This window comes from Rhipicephalus microplus, chromosome 10 (assembly GCF_043290135.1).
Source record: "Rhipicephalus microplus isolate Deutch F79 chromosome 10, USDA_Rmic, whole genome shotgun sequence".
Taxonomy (NCBI): Eukaryota; Metazoa; Arthropoda; class Arachnida; order Ixodida; family Ixodidae; genus Rhipicephalus; species Rhipicephalus microplus.
Genome location: NC_134709.1, coordinates 102,632,660 through 102,654,535, shown reverse-complemented (window position 1 = coordinate 102,654,535; position 21,876 = coordinate 102,632,660).

Here is a 21,876-nt window from a genome sequence, read left to right as displayed (position 1 = left end):
ACCATCTGTGCCGCGCGCGCTTCTCCTTCGAGAACATTCGACAGCTGACAGCGCATGCGCCGTCGCGCCGTCGCCATCTGTGCCACGCGCGCGCTTCTCCTTCGAGAACATTCAAGAGCTGACAGTGCATGCGCCGTCGCGCTGTATATATACTCAAGGTCGGCGCTCGCTCGCTCAGTTGCCGCTCGTCGGTTGGTTTGTACGGCGCGTCGACGTCCAAGGTCGCGGTGAAATGAATTCCAACGAATCCACAAACACAATGATCGACGTCCCTTCGACCAGCGCCGTCCTTGCGCATACGTGTGTACGTGTTCACTCATTTAACACCCCCTCCTACAACCACGTTAATCAATTTAGCCATCGACCCAAGTAAGTCGCAATTTAACACCCCATTTCACAACCACGTTAACCAATTTAGCCATCGACCCAAGTAAGTCGCACTTTAACACCCCGTTAACCAATTATATGCTCCGCATCCTCCTCAGTGTTCCCCCGAGGGAAGCTGCGGGCAATTTTTTTTCACGTAGTCAGCCACTCAATGTCTTAGGTTAAACTTGTAAACTTTCATGTTGACTCCTATGTTGTGAATTTTCTACACAACGGTCTGCTTAATATATCATGTTATGTTGCCGTAAATGCCCAAACGTCTTTCTTGTACAAAGTGACTAGCGGAGCACCTCAAAGATTGTGGTTAGGCCCACTCTTATTTTTCTTTTACGTCAACGATGTTTTTTTGCAATTCGTTATTCTTGTTTCCCCCTAATGCCCATTTCATAGAAATTCATTCAGTCAACGAATGTCACTTGCTGTGGATTTGTGTTGTTTTTCCGTATGGTGGGTCCGAGTAGGGTCGAACCTGGCTTGTTTGCGTGGCAAGCGGATATTGCCGATCGATCGGTGAGTCAGCAAAAACACTTTTCAGAATAACTAAATGAGTAAATTAATGAGCATATCTCGCAAAACATTCAACATGCCATTTCCAAACTTTGTCGGTACCATGCCTTTACGTAAGGTGCCTCTGTTCAGTGATCTTGGTGTTCTTTTTGATAGTGCCGCGAGGCGTATTGCGGATAGTGTTGCGCATGCCGAGACCGACAGCCCGCGGCCTTATCGTGGTCCAGGATGCACCGCGACTCATCTGCGAAGATCATGGCCCGCACGTCGACCATTCGTTGATAACGAGATAGCGCCAGATGCTACGGCGACTGTATCTCGGATGGTGAACGCGCCTTGCGTTCCAGTGGGACATTTCTGTTACCCGACGGCCGTCGAACGCGCCTTGCGTTCCAGTGGGACATTTCTGTTACCCGACGGCCGTCGAACGCGCTGTTCGCCTCCCGCTAAGCCGGTGTGTCTTTTTTGCTTTAGTGGGCGCAAGTCCGCCAAATAAACGGATCTCCTTCTATTTCTACTAACCTCCCGGTCTCCTGTCTTCGGGCTACCCTCACTCTTACGTGACATCTGGTGGAGGTGCGGGGGATGCACAAAAACGACCTTAAAACAGCCACTGCAGAGAACGAGGACGCTGAAGACACAGATACTCAAAGCAGTCGCCGCCTCCGAAACCTGCCACCTGAGCTGGGACCGCTACCGGACCCCACGCGACCACGAAAGGACGCTTCCACAGCCACCATGAGCACCCCGCAATCACCTACCCCTGTCATGCTGCAGCAGCCGCGGGTGCCCCCAAATTTTCATGGTTATGCCGCTGAAGACCCAGAAGAATGGCTCGACCAATTTGAGCGCTTGGCTACCATAAACAGGTGGGATGAAGAAATGAAGCTGTGATACGTTTACTTTTCCCTGGACGGCCCCGCTAAAGCGTGGTATGAAAACCATGAGACCACACTGACCACCTGGGAATTTCTGAAGAGTGAGTTGCTCAGGACCTTCACCAGCATCACGCGAGAAGAAAGGGCCCAGCTGCTGCTAGATACGAGGACCCAACAGCCCAATGAGACCCTAAACGTGTACGTCGAAGAAATGAAACGTCTTTTTAGGCGAGCGGACCAAGACATGACCGAAGACAAAAAGGTCGGATACCTAATGCGAGGGGTGAAGGAGTCGCTTTTCGCCGGTCTCATAAGAAACCCTCCTAAAACAGTCGCCGAATTTACTGAAGAAGCGCACACCATAGAAAGGACCCTGGACGCCCGGACTCGGCAATACAACCGCCCGTTTCAGCTCAGCTCGCTCTACTCGGACTCGGAACCGATTCGAGGTGGGCTAACCACCAACGATCTGCGGGAAGCTATTCGAGAAGTGGTTAAGGAAGAACTACGCCGATTGCTACCTCCTACCCCCCATGCCCCCCCAAGGAGCATCTCTCTGGACATAGTGCGTGATGAAGTCCAGCAGGCGCTTGGCTCTTCATCAGCGACGACTCGAACAGAGGCCGAAGCAATGACTTACGCCGCTGCAGTGAACACTAGGCCACCCCGACGAAACGAGCCCAATCCTCGACGATACGCTGCAGCCCCAAGTTGCCGTCCGCCCTTACCCGCCCACCCTACATACGAGAGACGCCCGAGCCAAAGAAAATGCGACACCTGGAGAACTCCCGACGACCGCCCCTATGCTTTAACTGCGGTGAGGCCGGCCACATTCTTCGACACTGCCCCTACAGGCGGATGGGACTGCATGGCTTCTCATATGAGACACCACGGCCACGCCCCGGACAACGACCTCCGGCAATCGAAGACTACTTGCGCCAAACAGAGTACTTGTCCAGCCGTTCTCCATCACCGCCATCCCCACGCTTCACGTCACCGAACCGCAGCAACAACGAACGAAGAAGGTCCCCAAGCCCCCGTAGGGGAAACTAAAACCAGCAACCTTTGGAGGTGAGGTTGCTTCAAGAGGAAAAGCTGAAGACCCTCCACCGACGACCATATAAGACAACAGCACATCATCTACGACGACGACAACGCACAACAACCCAAGCCGCGAGACGAAGCAAAACGAAGCAACAAGACGAAGCCGTGACCCGAACCCAAAACCAACGCGCAACTCCAGCCCACGTGCCACCGATTTTGAAGTATCTATCGACGGCCACCTGGTAACTGCCTTGATTGACACAGGAGCTGACTACTCGGTCATCAGCGGGCCTATGACAGCACAACTGAAGAAGGTTAAGACGGCTTGGGACGGCCCGCAGATCCGCACAGCGGGAGGCCACCTCCTCACCCCATCGGGGCGATGTACTGCAAGGGTGACATTCGATGGTCACACATACCTTGCCACTTTCTTGGTGCTCCCACAGTGCTCCCGTGACGTCATTCTCGGCATGGACTTCTTGACTCAACATCACGCGGTTATTGACCTGGCGTCCAGATCCATCAAACTTTCCTCGGATGAAGCCATAAATTCATACTCGGCACCACATAATCGCGCAGCCCTCCGTGTGCTCGAGAATGACGTGAGCGTCCCACCCCGATCAACGACCCTAATCTCCGTAACCACTGGTACTACCGAAAATGCTCATGGCGTCGTCGGAGGTAACATACAGCTTTTGCTTGGCCGTGATATCGCAATCGCAAGAGGCATTGCGGACTTCCGGAATGGACAGGGCCCAGTGCTGCTAACAAATTTCAGCCAAGAACACCGTCACCTGCCAAAGGCACGACCATTGCCTTTCTCGATGAAATCACGGAAGTCAGTGACACCCTCGCCTTCTCGAATCCAGCGACCATCACCCCACAGACCCAGAACTCGCAGCTGTCATTCGACATTAACCCTTCCTTGCCTCAATGCAAGCAGCAACTGCTCCAGAACCTCCTTCGACGTTATGACAACTGTTTCGCCACTTCTTCACAGGTCCGACACACTTCTCTGGCAAAGCATCGAATCATAACACAAGAAGACATCCGCCCTCTCCATCAAAGCCCTTATCGTGTGTCGGCACGTGAACGTAAGGCCATCTGAGAGCAAGTTGAGGAAATGTTACACGACGATGTAATTCAGCCATCGAAAAGCCCATTGGCGGCACCAGTCATCCTTGTCAAAAAGAAATACGGAAGTCTTCGGTTTTGTGTCGATTACCGACGGTTGAATAGTGTAACCAAGAAGGACGTGTACCCTTTACCAAGGATCGACGATACCCTAGATCGTCTTAGTGATGCAAGGTACTTCTCGTCCATTGATCTGAAGACAGGGTAATGGCAAATTCAGGTTGATGAAACAGACCGAGAAAAGACCGCCTTCATCACGCCGGATGAATTGTATGACTTCAAAGTGGTGCCATTTGGACTTTGTTCCGCTCCAGCAACCTTCCAGCGTCTAATGGACACAGTACTGGCAGGTCTCAAGTGGCAAATATGTCTCGTATACCTGGACGATGTGGTTGTCTTCGCCTCCAACTTTAGCGACCACCTGAAAAGGCTCCGGACGGTACTGGTTGCAATTAAGTCATCAGGGCTAATACTGAAGCAAGAAAAATGCCATTTTGCCTATGAAGAACTACAGTTCCTTGGCCATGTTATAAGCAAAGATGGCGTAAGACCAGGTCCCGAGAAGACAGCCGCTATCGCACAGTTTTCTCACCCGCAAGATAACAGAGCAGTGCGCCGATTCTTAGGACTGTGTGCCTATTACCGACGCTTCATCAAGAACTTCTCACACATTGCGGCCCCTTTGACGCAGCTCACCAAGTCGGACGCCCCTTTCGAATGGAAAGCTGAGCAACGTGAGGCATTCAAAGAACTTCAACAACGTTTACAGTCGCCGCCTGTGCTGGGTCACTTTGATGAAAATGCCGAAACTGAGATACATACAGACGCCAGCAGCATCGGCTTAGGGGCCGTTCTCGTTCAGAAGCACAAGGGCTGTGAGCGCGTCATCGCGTATGCAAGCCGCTCACTGTCGAAAGCGGAAGTGAACTATTCCACGTCTGAGAAGGAGTGTCTTGCAATAGTATGGGCCACCTCCAAATTCCGCCCATACTTATATGGCAGACCCTTCAAGGTCGTAACGGACCATCATGCGTTGTGCTGGTTGGCCAGTTTGAAAGACCCTTCTGGCTGCCTCGCTCGATGGAGCCTACGGTTTCAGGAGTTTGACGTGAAGGTAGTCTACACATCTGGTCGTAAGCACTCCGACGCAGACTGCCTCTCAAGAGCCCCTGTCGGCGCACCACCAAGCCATGAAGACGACGATGCCTTTCTTGGGCCTATCAGCAGCAGCACCTTTGCATTGCAGCAGCGCTCAGACCCGATCCTACAACAGTTGATCAACTACATCGAAGGAAAGGCCTCCGAACCGCCTGCACTGTTCAAGCGTGGGATATGCTCCTTCTGTGTGCAAAAGGGGGTGGTAGTTAAAAAGAACTTCGCACCGAATAAGGCAGCTTACCTTCTTGTAGTCCCAAGGAGCCTCAGAGAAGAAATTTTACAAGCGTTACATGACGAACCCACTGCAGGCCACCTCGGTTTTACACGCACACTCCACAGAATTCAGGAACGATACTACTGGCCCCGCCTCTCCTCAGATGTTGCGCGGTACGTCAAGAGTTGCCGCGAATGTCAGCGCCGGAAGAGACCTCCAACAAAACCAGCTGGATTTCTCAAGCCAATTGAACCCCCGTCGAGACCATTCCAACAGATTGGTATGGACCTGCTTGGACCTTTTCCCACGTCAACATCCGGCAACAAGTGGATCATAGGGGCCACTGATTACCTTACCCGATACGCTGAAGCTAAGGCCCTCCCGAACGGCACAGTCGTAGAAGATGCCAAATTTTTTGTCGAATCAATTCTCCTCCGTCATGGCGCACCTGAGGTACTAATAACAGACAGGGGAACAGCGTTTACGGCTCATGTTACTCAGGCAATCTTACATTACATTCATACAGATCACCGAAGAACAACTGCGTACCATCCGCAGACAAATGGTCTCACGGAACGCTTGAACAAGACCATTGCCGATATGCTCGCTATGTACGTGGACACAGAACACAAGACCTGGGACTTAATTCTGCCTTACGTGGTCTTCGCCTACAACACCGCGGTGCAGGAGACCACTAAAATGACACCATTTAATCTCGTTCATGGGAGGGATGCCGTTCTTACCCTGGACGCCATGCTGCCTAATGTCACCGATGAAAACAACCTAGACGTGCCGCCTACCTTCAGCGCGCAGAAGAAGCCCGGCAGCTTGCTCGTCTGCGCACAAAAGACCAACAGCGAAACGACGCAAGACGCTACAACCTGCGGAGACGCGATTTAACATACAGGCCAGGTGACAAAGTCTGGGTTTGGACGCCCGTTCGCCGCCGAGGATTAAGCGAAAAACTCATGCGCCGTTATTTCGGCCCATACAAAGTCATCCGTCAAGTGGGTGAAGTGGACTATGAAGTGGTCCCTGATGGGGCTAGCTCATCCCAACGACGCCACGCACGACAAGAAGTGGTACATGTCGCCCGTTTGAAGCCCTATCATGCGCGCTAAAGGAGGCTTCCTGTTTGCATCTCTTGTTTTGTTTATGTGTGCGTGCTTTGTGCTTATTTGCCATTTACTTTCGCACAGGCTGTCCTTTTGTTTTGGTTTTATTTTAAACAAAGCATCGGGTCGATGCTTACGTTGAGGAGGGGAGCAATGCCGCGAGGCATATTGCGGATAGTGTTGCGCATGCCGATACCGCCGGCACGCGGCCTTATCGTGGTCCAGGATGCACCGCGACTCATCTGCGAAGATCATGGCCCGCACGTCGACCATTCGTTGATAACGAGATAGCGCCAGACGCTACGGCGACTGTATCTCGGATGGTGAACACGCCTTGCGTTCCAGTGGGACATTTCTGTTACCCGACGGCCGTCGAACGCGCCTTGCGTTCCAGTGGGATATTTCTGTTACCCGACGGCCGTCGAACGCGCCTTGCATTCCAGTGGGACATTCTGTTCCCCGACGGCCGTCGAACGCGCTGTTCGCCACCCGCTAAGCCGGCGCGTCTGTTTTCTTTTAGTGGGCGCAAGTCCGCCAAATAAACGGATCTCCTTCTATTACTACTAACCTTCTGGTCTCCTGTCTTCGGGCTACCCTCAATCTTACGTGACAATAGTATGCTCAATTTCTCGGTTCACACTAAATGTGCTTCTTTGAGTAGACCTTGTTCCTTCGACAGTGTTTGTCGAATTTCTCGAAAACACAGTTCTACTACAGTCTTCCACGAATGCTACACCGCAATATACTTCCCCAACTGTAATGTGTATCTGTGATGTGTAATGGAATTGCTAAATCTGGCAGTGACGCCATTGAGTGAGTCCAGAAAAAACTTCTGAGCATTTAAAACCATCATTTGGCTAGAAGGGCCTCTGCATCTCGTTCTAACATAGCCAAGTTGTTATCATTTCCATCACTGCACTGCCGATGAAATCACGCTGGCCTGTTATTTTTTAAACTAGTTCACGGTATATTATCCTGTTGTTTACTTCTCAGTTCCTTAACGTTTTAGATTCTGCTAAAATAAGCACAGAGAATTGAGCAGTTTATGTACAGGGGGGGGGGGGGGAGGTGGCGTTAAAATTTCCAAGCCACGCTACCATAGGATTCCATGAAGTAGAGGCCTGGGAACTTTTGATTTGCCCTGTACCTCTCAACTTCTTTCCACGCTCTACCATGCACAGAACGCAAAGACTCTATTATGTTAACTTTCATGATCTTGATGCCTTTCACAGTCCACTGTCATCGTTTTTTGGGGCGAAGCTCAAAAAGGTGTGGGTCTGTCCATCCCTTGTATGTATGTATGTATGTATGTATGTATGTATGTATGTATGTATGTATGTATGTATGTATGTATGTATGTATGTATGTATGTATGTATGTATGTATGTATGTATATAAGTACGTACGTACGTTCGTACGTATGCCGCCTATAGTTCCTCTTTTTTTATAGAAATAGAGAATAAACGAAGGAGTTTTTGTCCCCGTTACTCGGTGACGGCTACCCCTTTCTACTTAATTGGTACAAAAAATATAAAAAGACAATAGCATATATACATATATACAGTCCTCCTTTGTCAACTGCCCACTACTTCCTTTTTGCTAACATCCCACCACACCCCATCATGGATCCACCAATTCGCCAACCATAAAGCAAGTACTGTTGAAAAGTAGCCAATATGAAATGCAAGATGGTCGTGTACTTGTATCCAGATACACGTTAAACAACCATAGATTTTAGGGGCGAAGCTCCTTATAGCGGCACCCGTTCATTCCTCGTAGTCGTAGTAGTAGTCGTAGTGTGTAACCAGTCTTACGCTTTGACCTCCAAGGTGGTGCCGGTGGGAGATTTCTCCTGTGCGTTGTTGAACAATAAAAAAAATTCGCAGCGTGCGCGTTAAATCAGAGCTCAATTCTTCTGTCATCATTCCCTATTAGCAGCCATTGGCATGTTCCAGTAGGAAACGTTAGTAGAAGTAGAAGTGGTAAAAGCCGACTTCTGCTGTCTTTCATTGATAGTCAGTCATTGATAGTCTCTCATTGATAGTCAGTGATATCGACTGATGCTTCTGTTTATGAAGAGAAGGCTGGCGTAGGAATCGTATCATCCTCTCTAGATTGGGCTTTCTCAATTCGATTACCCGACTTTACACCTATTTGCCAAGCTGAACTACTGGCAATAGTCCTAGCATTGCGTGAAGTGCCACAAGATCTATCAGCAGTGATTGTTCTAACAGACTGTCTTTCGGTCTGTACTGCCTTAAGCTCATTAACTTTTTCGCGTACCTTAGAAACTTTCTACTCGCTCATTCCTACACATGTGTGACTCGTCCGACTAGTTTGGGTACTAGGCCATAGAGGTTGAGCTCTGAATGAGCATGCAGATGCACTAGCTGTATCTTCCCTTGATTGTCCTGTTTTACCTGTTTTGCCTACTTCAGAATATATCACAGCAGCACGCTTTGAAAAACGCACAACGGCCAATAACTTTGAAAAATCTCCTTTGTTTGTATCAGACTACCTACCGCTAAAGTTCTCTTGGAAGAACAATTGGTGTTCATCAAGAAAGGAAGAAATAGTGATTACCAGGCTGCGTTGTCAAGTCCCTTCATTGAACTTTTATCTTCACAGGTCGGGTCTGGCACACTCGCCTTTGTGCCTCTATTGTAATGAGAGGGAATCTTTGGAGCACTTTTTTGTCATGTCGAAAATTCAAAACTCAAAGAAAAAATCTACTAGAAGAACCCCTACATAAATTGGGCTTAAACTTGACACTTCCGGTGATTCTTTCATTTGGCGCAGTCGACTTTGCATTCAGCCACAGGAGCGTTTTTACCGCTGTTACAAATTTCTTACGCGAATCTAAAAGAATAAAATGCTAAAAATAAGTAACTTCAGTTGTTTTATGTATAATTTTTTGCGTGTTTATTATGTTTTCTTTTCAAGGTTTTTTTTGTTTAGAAATTTAACACATTTATATTATTACCTATATAACCTAATTAATCTAACCCTCTCTTTAAAGAAGTGAATTAATTTAAAAAGCAAGACACCGTCCCATTCATGGCCTATACGTTTAGGTGGGTTGCGCCAAGGTGTTGCGGAACCAACCAACCAACCAACCAACCAATTGCCAGTCGCAGCCATTGTTTACCTCCAAGGTAGTGCCTGGTGAGATTTCTCCTGTGCGTGATTAGCAATAAAAAATTTTTCTTCAACGTGCTGTTGATTAATGAAATAAACCAACGAAAGACGCCAGATGTTTTCTAAAAGCAAAACGAAAACACGCCAGATGTTCCTAAAGCAAAACAAAAAGAAGACGCCAGCTGCTTAACGAAAGACGCCAGGTGTTTTCTGAAGCAATGGTTTTATATTCAAAACCATGTCGATACAGGTTTGTAGTTGCCGATGCTCGTTGCCATCGGTGTGTGCTCGTATGGATGAGGATGCCGAAAGGCGGGCGCGCAGGGCAGCGGCTGCGCGCGCTCGCAGACAGGACCCTGAAGTGAGAGCACGCGAGGCGGAGGTGCGCCGGGAAGCTGCTCGACGTCGCCGCCGAGATCCTGCTGTACGGGAACAAGAAGCCACATCAGCAAGGCAGCGTCGACAAGATCCCGTCGTACGTAAACAAGAAGCTGCAGCGGCACGTTTGCGTCGGCAAGATCTTTCCGTACGGGAACGAGAGGCCGAGGCAGCACGTCAACGTCACTAAGCAGATCTTGAAAACGTTCGACAATGGGAAGAGGCGAGGAAGAGCGCATATCGCCAGGCGAATTAACGGAAGAAAATTTTACGGTATTACTTCGAGGAGCTTCGCCCAATCTCCTCATCATTCACCTCGTGTATCTGCCATATATTTTTTTCCACTGCGTCTATCCCGTGTTTCTACGTGACCGCCTATTGTTTATTCTTTGCAAACTGCCCACTACTTTTTCCTTGCAAACATCCCACTACACCCCACTACCGATCCACAACTTCACCAAGAAATAAAGCCCTTATAATGAAGGGGGAACAGAAGCGATGTATAGCTAAAATTTCTTGTATAAATATTTACAGTGTTTGTTAACTCTTTGATGATGTAGTGGGCAATATTCGTGGATGGCTCACGGTTCAGCGATGAAACCCTCCAGCGCTTCGCCCCTCTCATCATCATTCACGTCTGCCGCGGTGGTCTAGTGGCTAAGGTACTCGGCTGCTCAACCGCAGGTCGCGAGATTGAATCCTGGCTACGGCAGCTGCATTTCCGATGGAGGCGGAGATGCTGTAGGCCCGTGTGCTCAGATTTGGGTGCACGTTAAAGAACCCCGGGTGGTCAAAATTTCCGGAACCCTCTACTACGTACGGCGTCTTTCATAAGCTTGTGGTGGTTTCGGGATGTTAAACCACACAGATCAATCAAATTATGATTCACTCCGTGAATATGCTATGATTTTTTTATCTCAGCTCTGCAATGTCTTAGCATAGTCTTTCCCAACGTACAGATTCTTTCCTCTTCCGTGTTTCATGATGACTCCTACATCGTTGTGTACATTAACCTGTATTTTGCACTCCCTTTCCATGATTCTTGTTTTCTCTTGTTATTCTTCTCATTTGCACTAATTTCTTTCTTTCTGTGCGTTTTACCTTTTTCTACTTTGTTTCTTTTGCTTAGACTGTCTGTATTTTATTGTTTCATTTCATTGTTTTATGTTTGCGGGCACCTGCATTCAGACACTATGCTTCTTCGAGGGCACGTTGAATAATTGATTGATTTATTGGTTCTTTTACGTTAGTATTTATAATATTATTATTTACAATAATAATAATGTTACGAGTAACTAGTTTAATATTCTATTTACAGCTCATAGAACTCGACGAGCAAGATTGTGCCAGTCCAGCATCAAACGAAAAACTCACTTTGTCCTCCTCTTTCTTGCAGCCGTGTTTAGCGGCTGTTATGTATCACAACCCGCGGCGGTAGAAGCACCGTCCCGGTGCTAACTCTACGCAGATTATGTCGAAAGGGGGTAATAGGGCTTCAGCCGAGCCACGTGAACAGTGTCGCTTTGAGCTGACGATGACTTTGTTGGATCGGTTGGAACAATCTCGTACGTGACGTCTGTCGCTTGGCGAACTATACGGAATGGTCCAGTGTAGGGCGACAACAGTTTTTCAGACTGTCTCACACGCCGAGTAGGTGACCAGAGGAGCACGAGAGAACCCGGGGAAAAGTGCACGTCCCTGTGGTGAGAGTTGTAGAGCTGTTGTTGGTGCACTTGTGAAGCCTGTAGACGGTCACAAGCGACTTGGCGCGTGTGGTCGGTTCGGGCATATTCAGTGGCCGCAGGTAGTAAAGTATCTAAGGGTAGAGTTGGGTCTCGGCCATATAGGAGATAGAAGGGCAAATAGCCGGCAGTGTTGTGACGAGATGTGGCGAACGCCACATACGGCAAATGATTGTCCCTATCCTTGTGGTCTGGCGCAACGTTTTTGGCAAGCATATCGGTTAGGGTCCTGTTGAGGCACTCCGTGAGGCCATTTGACTGGGGATGGTACGAAGTAGTAAATTTATGCTTGGTATGGCAAGACCTCAAGATTTCATGAACAGCTGATAAGAACGTGCGACCACGGTCGGTGAGAAGGTGGTTGGGAGCACCGTGCACTAATATTATGTCGTACAGCAGAAAGTCCGCAACGTAGGTAGCGCAGCTGGTCGGGAGTGCTCGTGTGATTGCATTCCGCGTCGCGTAGTCTGTGGCAACAGCAATCCATTTATTTCCGGCTGTGGAGAGTGGCAAAGGGCCCAACAGGTCGAGACCAACTCGAAAGAAAGGTTCAGTGGGAACGTCGATCGGCTGAAGGTAGCCGGCTGGGAGGGCAGACGGCGTTTTGCGACGCTGACAGGGCTCACAAGCGGCGACAGAGCGTCGAACAGAGCGGGCAAGTCCAGGCGAAAAAAACCGACGTCGTATCCGATCGTACGTGCGAGAAACGCCCAAATGGCCCGTCATGGGAGCGTCATGAAGTTGATGCAGGACAGTGGAACGCAGGTGCGCTGGGATGACAGGAAGTAAGTCTGATCCGAAGGAATCGAGGTTGCGGCGATATAGGATCCCGTCTTTCACCAAAAACATTCGTAGGGACGGGTCGCGAGGCGTTGACTCCAGTTTGCCAATGATGGCTCGTAAAGAAGCATCCCGACGTTGCTCTTCGCCAATGTTCAACAGCTGCGACAGAGAAAAAACTTCCGTGACAGCGTCGGTGTCGGTAGCTTCGTCAACAGGGTAGCGGGATAAACAATCCGCATCCTGATGTAATCGCCCTGTTTTGTACATTGCAGAGAACGTGTTTTCTTGAAGACGTAGGTCCCAACGAGCGAGACGTCCCGTGGGGTCCTTCAGTGAGGCTAGCCAGCAGAGCGCATGATGATCCGCGACAATAGGGAATGAGCGCCCGTACAGGTATTGGACGAAACTTGGCGACTGCCCATACAAGGGCGAGGCACTCACGCTCCGTGATGGAATAGTTGCGCTCGGCTGAAAATAGCAGTCGATTTGCGTAGGCTATAACACGGTTGTGTCCCCGTTGTTGCTGCAATAGCAGAGCTCCTATGCCGTGTCAACTGGCGCCTGTGTGAACCTCGGTTGGGGCTAATGGATCAAAGTGAGCCAAGATTGGTGGCGTTGTAAGCAGTGTCGTAATTTGCGAAAACGATGATGCTTGGTCATGGCCCAAGATAAACGAGGCGTCTTTCTTCAAGAGGTCTGTGAGGGTGCGTGCAATGGTCGCAAAGTGCTTAACAAAGCGTCAGAAATATGAGCACAACCCCAAAAAACTGTGGACATCTTTTAAGTCCTCGGAACGGGAAATTTCGTGACTGCGCGAATTTTCTCTGGGTCTGGACACACGCCTTGGGCATCGACAAGGTGACCGAGCACGGAAATTTGACGACAAGCGAAGTGGCACTTGGAGGCGTTAAGCTGGAGTCCGGCTCGACGAAAAACGTCCAGAATAGCTGACAAACGATCGAGATGCGAGTCGAATGTGGGTGAAAAGACAATAACATCGTCAAGGTAACACAAGCAGGTGGACCATTTCAACCTTTGGAGCAATGAGTCCATCATTCTTTGAAATGTGGCTGGTGCATTGCAGAGACCAAAGGGCATCACCTTAAACTGATAAAGGCCATCAGGAATGATGAATGTGGTCTTCTCGTGGTCCATCTCGTCGACGGCTATCTGCCAGTACCCTGTCCGAAGGTCAATAGTTGAAAAAAAAGTAGCACCGTACAGGCAGTTGAGGGCGTCGTCGATGCGAGGTAAAGGATAAACGTCTTTTTTGTAATCTTGTGGAGGTGACGGTAATCGACACAAAAGTGCCATGTTTCATCGTTATTTTTAACAAGGATGACTGGGAAAGCCAAGGGGCTGCATGAACGCTCGATAATGTTTTTCGCAAGCATTTTGCCGACTTCATGTTGTAATATTGCACGCCCCGACGCAGAGACACGGTAGGGACGTCGGTGAGTGGGAGTTGCATGCCCAGTATTTATGCGATGGGTGACAATGGTAGCTTGGCTTAAATAGTTGCTGGCAAAGTCTAAAATGCTACGATAGCCCTCGAGAACGTGGCAAAGCGCTGCAGCTTGCTCAGACGTGAGGTCCGATGACACCATTCGCTCGATGTTGGCGCCCCAAGAACGTGATAGAGTGAAACCACTGACTGAGCTGCCGAAATCGTCAACTCTGAAGGACTCGACATGGTCATTTTGGAGAGCGGTAACTTTGGCCAGGGAGATACCCTGTGGTAGAACTTGGGTGGTGAGTGAGAAGTTGACCAGTGGAAGGAAGGTGTGGGTTCTCGTAATCGTCAGAATCATATGCGGCACAGCAACCCCATGCGTAAGCATCACGGCAGGCATCGTGCCACCATGTAATCACCATTAGGTACTGGTGGCGTGGAGGATAAGTCGATATGTGTGGCAGAGTTAGGTGGGAGGCGCGTGAAATCAATGCAGCAGAAGCTGGTTTGCGGTGGGCTGGTCGGGTCGGAAAAGAGGGGTAAATCGAGATGGAGAGAGCCAGCGGAATAGTCTATGAGGGCAGAGTGCGTGGCTAGAAAATCCATACCGAAAATGAGTTCATGAGGGCAATGTTCGATAACGGCGAAAAGAACGACAGTGCTTCTCTCACCAAGAGACACTCGCGCAGAGTACTTACCAAGAATTGCGGCAGTTTCTCCATCGTCGACTCGTACAGCGCGGTTGAGGGCGGGCGTAACAACTTTTTTAGGTCGGCGGTGAAGCTTAGCACTCATAATGGACGCATGCGCACCAGTATCTGTCAATGCACTGACACGAACATTGTCGACAGTAACGTCCAAAAGGTTCCGGTTCGTCGTTACATTAAGCGAGGATTTCTTACGAAGGTCGTCAAGGCAGCTCCACCTCCAAAAGCTGCGCGGCCTTGTTTTCCGGTCGGAGGTGCAGTGAATAGGTCGGGGAGGCAGCAAGGCGTTGGGGGGTTGACCGGGACTGACGACGAGCAGGGGACGGTGACCGGTCGTAGCGAGGTCTGCTCAGAGGTGCTGCAGGAGCTTAAAATGTTGTCGGCGCTGATGGAGAAATGGATGGGGATGACTGGCGAACAGAAGTGGCGTGATACTGAGGTGCATAATGGGACGGTGGAGCCCAGCGGCTGCAGCAGAGACAAGCAATATGACCAACGCGTCGACAGTTGAAACATATGGGCCTGTCATAAAGAGGACGCCATTCGGACGAATTGCGTTGTATGCGAGGAGCAGAAGGGGGACAATAAGTAGGCTCAGCAGAGTATACGGCAGCAACAGGATTTAGGCCGACATTCGATAGCTCTTGACGAACGATGGCTTGTATCATAGAGATCGTGGTCGGGGAAGGCGCAGGCGTCAGTAATGGCGTGGCTACCGGTTGTGCTGCCTCGACCTCTCGACGAATGATCCGTGTAAGGTTGTCACGTCGAGGGGCGTCAACATCGAGGCGTCATCACACGAAGTGGCCGCTGTGTTAGGAAGCCGCAAGATGCTTTGGGCTTCGCGGCTGGCTTTAGCTTGTTCGAGACATCGGCATTCTTTAAGGATGGTGTCTATGCTCGAGACTTTGTTAAAAACCGGCAGGTTGAAAGCATCGTCAGCAATGCCTTTCAAGACGTGGTTAACCTTTTCGTCTTCCGACATGCACTGGTCGGCCTTGGAACAAAGGGCCAAGACGTCAAGAGTGTAGGAGAAGTAGGATTCGGTAGAAGACTGGGCCCGTGTGGCAAGAGCCTTCTTCGCAGCGAGCTGACGACCAGACAAATCGCCAAACAGGTCGCGTATCTTTTCTTTGAAGAGATCCCAGCTTGTTATGTCGGCTTCGTGGCTTTCAAACCACGTTTGGGGAGTGCCGTCCAGGTAGAAAATCACGTTGGCGAGCATGAGCGTGGGATCCCAGCGGTGAGTAGCACTGACGCGCTCGTACCGGTTCAGCCAAGTGTGAAGATCGATCGTACCATCACCGTAGAAAGTGCCGGGATCGCGGAGGTGCGGGAGTGTGACGTAGGTGGTGGCTTGGACTGACGAGGGCGGCGTAGAGGAAGTACCAGCAGTCGAAGCAGTCGAAAAGTCGCCGATGGTGCGACCGCTGCGCGTCTCCATCGAGGTACTGGGGTCGTCCACCTGCACCAATAATGTTACGAGTAACTTGTTTAATAATCTATTTACAGCGCACAGAACTCGACGAGAAAGATGCCAGCATCAAACGAAAAAACTCACTTCGTTCTCCATTTTCATGCAGCCGTGTTTAGTGGCTGTTATGTATCAATATCATCATCTGGAGTTCAATACTCCTTAAGCATAAGATAAACACGAGAGACGCCTAGTGGAAGACTACGGAAATTTCGACCAACTTGTGTTCTTTAACGAGCACTGCAATCGCTCAGCACACACTCCTTCGGCATTTCGCCTCCATCTAAACGTGACAACCGATGCCGGGACCCGCGACATTCGTGACAGCAGCTGAGTGCCGTAACCACTGGTGCACTTGGCGGACTCGTGTGGGAATTTCACAATATTACCGCAGTGTATACAAGACATTCCACATCTGAACTACATGGACAAAGTGCCATTTCTTATGTCATCTGTACTGCTTTACAGCGAGCCGAAAATTGTGAAAATTGTTACCAACGTGCATAAACCGATGTTCTGTAATGTAAAAAAGCGGCAGAAACCAAAACAATAAAAATAGGCAGCTCTCACGTACCATGGAACGCGATAATGTGCAAAGCACGAATGAGGAAGTTTGATATGTCACTTCAGAATGAACAAAACGTTACGTGGTGGACGGGAAATTTGCCAGCTATAACTTTCACGCCATGATTATTATGTTTCCTCGTGTCATCTACCTTCGTCACCTATTGACGTCACGTAATGTGAAATTTCGCATATGTGGAGCTAGGGAAACGGCCACGAGCACGCTTTGAGCGTACATGTAGTTATGTTTTACATGACACTGATTTCACGATTCTCAAGGTCTAACGTGTCATTTACCTTCGTCTTCTATTCACGTCACCTAATACCAAATTTTATATATGTAGAGCTAGCGAAATAGCCGGGAGCACGCTATGAGCGTGGCATGTAATCATTTTTCACATGACACGCATATCACGATTATTATGTTAGTATGTGTCATTTACCTTCGTCGTCCATTGACGTCACATGGTACCAAATTTGGTATATGGGAAGCTAGTGATCGAAACGGCCGTGAGCTTATAATGAGCGTTGCATGTTGTCATGTTATTACATGACACGAATCTCATTATTACCACGTTTGCACGGACATCCCGTAATACCATTTTAGGTATATCAATGCCCGTGGTATTGCTGAAAAGCTTCCAGATCTATTGTGACTTGTCGCAACTTATTCTTTTTATATCATTGGCATCACAGAGTTGTGGCTTCATTGCAACATTTACGATTGTGAGTTTACTCCGCCAGGTTTCATTGCCGTACGTAAAGACAGGAAACAAGGCATTAGTGGCTGTGTTCCACTACTGATCCGCTCCGATATCTGGTTCTCAGTGCTACCCTAGTTTCCTGAAACTTAATCCCTCTAGTGTAAGGTCCACCTAAATATTCAGTGTACTGTAGTTAGCTTTGTATATCACCCACCCGAATCATTCCTTGAAATTCTTCATGCGCTTGCTAAGTTGATGTGCCATATATATATTGCTTCATAAAGATTGATCTTTATGAGTGATTTTAACGCTCCTGACATTCATTGGCCTTCTGTGATTGTGATGGGTTGTGATGCTGCTATATGCCATGAATAATAAATATTTCTTTATCTTTTGGTCTTACTTAGGTCGTCTAACGTCCAACTATAGGCTGAATTGTATCCTACACTTCGTTTACTTAAGTACAGATCTAGCTAACCGCGACTTTTCTTGCGAGATGAATGAAGGAATATTGAACCATGAAGCTATGTTCTTAACACTTTGCTATCCCACGTCCAAATCGCCTTGTACACTTACCAGAGTCCCCGATTTAACTCATGCTGACGACATTTCCAAAATTGTTATTTTAGCTGCTCAGTTTGATACGTTTTGTGCGCTTTCTGACAGTCGGTATATATTTTCTTCGTTCAGCGAACTGGGAGCGCAGAGAAAACACAAAGGACGAAGCGAGGAACCACACAACACGAGCGCTCATGGCTAAAGGTATATAAACTGTCTTGTTAGTTACATTGAAGATCTTGTAAAGTCGCGTATCCGAAGATTCGTGCCAATTAAGTAAAAAAATAAAGCAGTGCTAACGTTCCCTGGAATACTAGTGACCTGTTACACTTATTTCGCCGTGTCCGTCGACTGAGCCGCTTTCGGAGACCTAATGACGCCGATGCCTGGTTTCTGAAGGCTAAGTGTGAATTTACATCAAATATGAAAAGAGCGAAAAATTTCTTTTATCATGTTCAGTTGCCGGATGTGTTAAGGATGAATCCACGCAAATTTCGGTGTTCTATTTTGCCTCATGCTAACTCGCCTTCTTCTTTCAAAATAGAGGATGACGTCATTACTGACCCCCCAGCTCTATCAAACGCTATTACTAACTACTTCCAGTCTGTGTTTATTTCTGGCAGCAGCGCCATTTCTTCTCTGACGCGTATTCCTCGTTCTGAACCAATCAGTGACATAAAAATAGCGAATGAAGGCATTTTCAGCCGTCTTTGAAACTTTGATGTACAAAAATGCATCGGCCCGGACGGGATACATAACACATTCTTACTTCGCTATTCTCTGTGGTTATCCAGATGTTGAACAATCAATCATATTCAACAAATATTTGTCTTCTGGCTCTGTTCCCTCTTCATGAAAAATGGCTAAAGTTCTCCCTCTTTTTAAATCAGGCGATAAGCAGTCTCTATTGAATTATACACGATATGATTGACTTCTCAGTCATGCGAAATGTTAGAACACATCATTCATAAACACATTACGCTCTTCTTGGAATTCAAACAATTACTGTCGCACAGAAAACCTGGGTTTGCGGCGTGGTTTTATCACAACAACTCAATTGATCGAATTCACGCATGGTGTCTTGCTTAGTCTTGATCATGGTGACCAGGTTGACGCTATTTTCATAGACTTTTCAAAAGCCTTCGACACATTGGTACATTCTAAACTATTTGTCAGACTCGATGTGATACTAGATAATCTTAAGTTGAATAACTGGTTATCTAGCTTTTTGTCATCTCGATCTCCGTTTGTTTGTTAGCTCTGATGTTATTGATGTAACATCTGCTGTGTCACAAGGGTCTGTTCTTGGGCCTTTACTTTTTTTTTTTACTTTACATAAACAACTTGCTGGGCCACACCCTCCCGTGCAGTTCATTTTTATTCCGACGGTCGCGTTTTGTATGAAGTGATCAAAACACACAGCGACCATGGCCACTTGCAGGAGTCTTTTTTTAGGTTTTGCAATTGGTGCAAATCTTGGCAGGTGAAAATTAACTTTAACACTTTAACTTTAGGAAAACCATGCTTACGTCCTTTTGTAACAAATTACCCCCTGTTTTATTACTCTTTTGGTAACTTTACAGCAAGTAGGGTTTACGAATACAAGTATCTTGGTGTTATTTTTTAACTCCATATCTCAGGTTCAAAGCACATCAACTATATATGTCAAAAGCATTGAAAAACTAGGCTATCTACGTCGCACTTAGACTAAATTCCCCAAAGACACAAAGCTTCTCTTATATAAATCGCTGATTCACCCTGTACTTGACTATGCGTCCGTTGTCTGGAATCCGTATAAGCAGTGCGAGATTCAAGAACTGGAAGAAGTCCAGACAAAGGCGGTGAGATTCATATGCCTTTATTATGACCGCGATTTCTCACCCTCTTCCACTCTATCTTCAATGCAATTAACTACACTCTATTCACGTCGCCGACTTGAATCATTAAAGTACTTGCAAAGCATCGTTTCCTCTACAACTAAACTGTCAAATAACAAGGAATACATAACCTTCGCCCCACATTCAACGACGAGAAGCTATCACAACCAAAATTTGAGGCCTCACTACGTTCGAACTAAAATGTTCATCTTACGTGTTTTCCCCGTTCCATCAAATATTCGAATTCATTACCTGGTTCTCTTCGTTCACTCCCATTTCAGAGTTTTGTAGCCGAAATTCATAACACATATGTGTGAAATAACCTGATCTGTTTGCAAAGGCTATTTTTTTCTTTTTTTCACGTTCTCATATTTTTGCCTTAATCTTCGCACGATGTTATTATGTTACCTGTCTGCGTTATGCTTATAGATTTTCGTTATGTTTTTGTGTATCTTTGTATACCCACTAATGCCGTAGCGCCATTAGCGCTGCCGCATGTGTTAACAAATAAATAAATATGTGAAGCTAGCGAAACGACCGCGAGCACACCATGAGCGTGGCGTGTATTCATGACTAGCCATAACAGGAAAATCACCGGTCCTTTTTGTACAAGCGCTTGTTCCCACTCCTGCATGGGCTCTGATTTGAGCCTGCAGTATTCTGTAAATAAATGAATAAATAAATAAATGAAACGCATGTCATGATTTCCACGTTAGCGTCTGTCACTGATCTTCGCTCTGCAGTCAAGTGATACCATACCAGTTTTGCACAATGTCATGTGAACAAAACCACCGCAAAAGCAGCAAGACCATGAAATATAAATCATGACAGTCATGACATGCATGTCCTTATTTTAATGTTACGACAAGTCGAATATGTTCTTCATACAGTGATGTTATGTCATACCAAGTTTGATATTGTCGTTTGTGTGATGAACGCAAAATTTTGTCGCAAACTGAAGAAAGTGACCACATCTCTCTGTGGCATGGTGCTGTCCACGGCTAGCGCGCAACGCATTCATCCCTCGGCTGTGTGTACGGCGCGCGTCGTCATCCAAGACGTTTTGTACATCGTCCAATTTTTTGTACTATCATCTTGCTCTCATGACCTCATCTTGGGTTGGGATTTCTTATCACGTCGTGAAGCTATCATCGATTGTTGCCGTGCGGAAGTGTCCCTAGTGCCAAGTTCTGAATTTCCACCGCCCGACCATTCACCACTGTTCTGCAAACTCATCGCTGACGACGACATCACCTTGCTTCCGGAAGCTTCAGTCCCTATTAGCCTTTCATGTGAGGCGCAACCTGACGCCACGGTGGTGTTCACGCCATCTCCTGTTTTTACTGAACGCAAGGGCATCGTGCTCCCATTTGCCGTTCTTACAATTGTGTCTAGTTCAACCGTAATGCTGGTTACCAACCACTACAGCTACCCCGTTGGCTTACTCCGTGATGAAACCTTAGGATATGTACAACCTGTCGACCTTATCGATGATATTATTTTTCCCGATGAATCCCCATGTCACATTGCCGCAATCACTCATGTGTCTGAGCCATCAAGCTCGCCAGCGTTCGACAATGCTGTTGACGCAGACCTTTCCCCCTCGCATCGCAGCCAACTTGTCGCTCTCCTTAACAAGTTTCGCTCTTCTTTCGACTTTCAGAAACCTGCTTTGGGCCGCACCACGACTGTCACTCATACTATTGACACCGGCTCACATTCGCCTCTGCGACAGCGTCCTTACCGCGTTTCTGCCGAAGAGCGCCGCGTCATTACGGAGCAAGTAGATGACATGCTTAAACGTGGAGTCATACAGCCTTCTCAAAGTGCTTGGTCGTCACCCGTGGTTCTGGTAAAGAAAAAAGATGGCACCGTTCGATTTTGCGTGGACTATCGCCACTTAAACAAGATTACAAAGAAAGATATCTACCCGCTACCACGAATAGACGATGCTCTTGGCTGTTTACAAGGCGCCGAGTACTTTATATCCTTGGATCTGCGTTCTGGGTATTGGCAGGTGCCAATGGCTGAATGTTATCGCCCTAAAACAGCCTTTGTAAC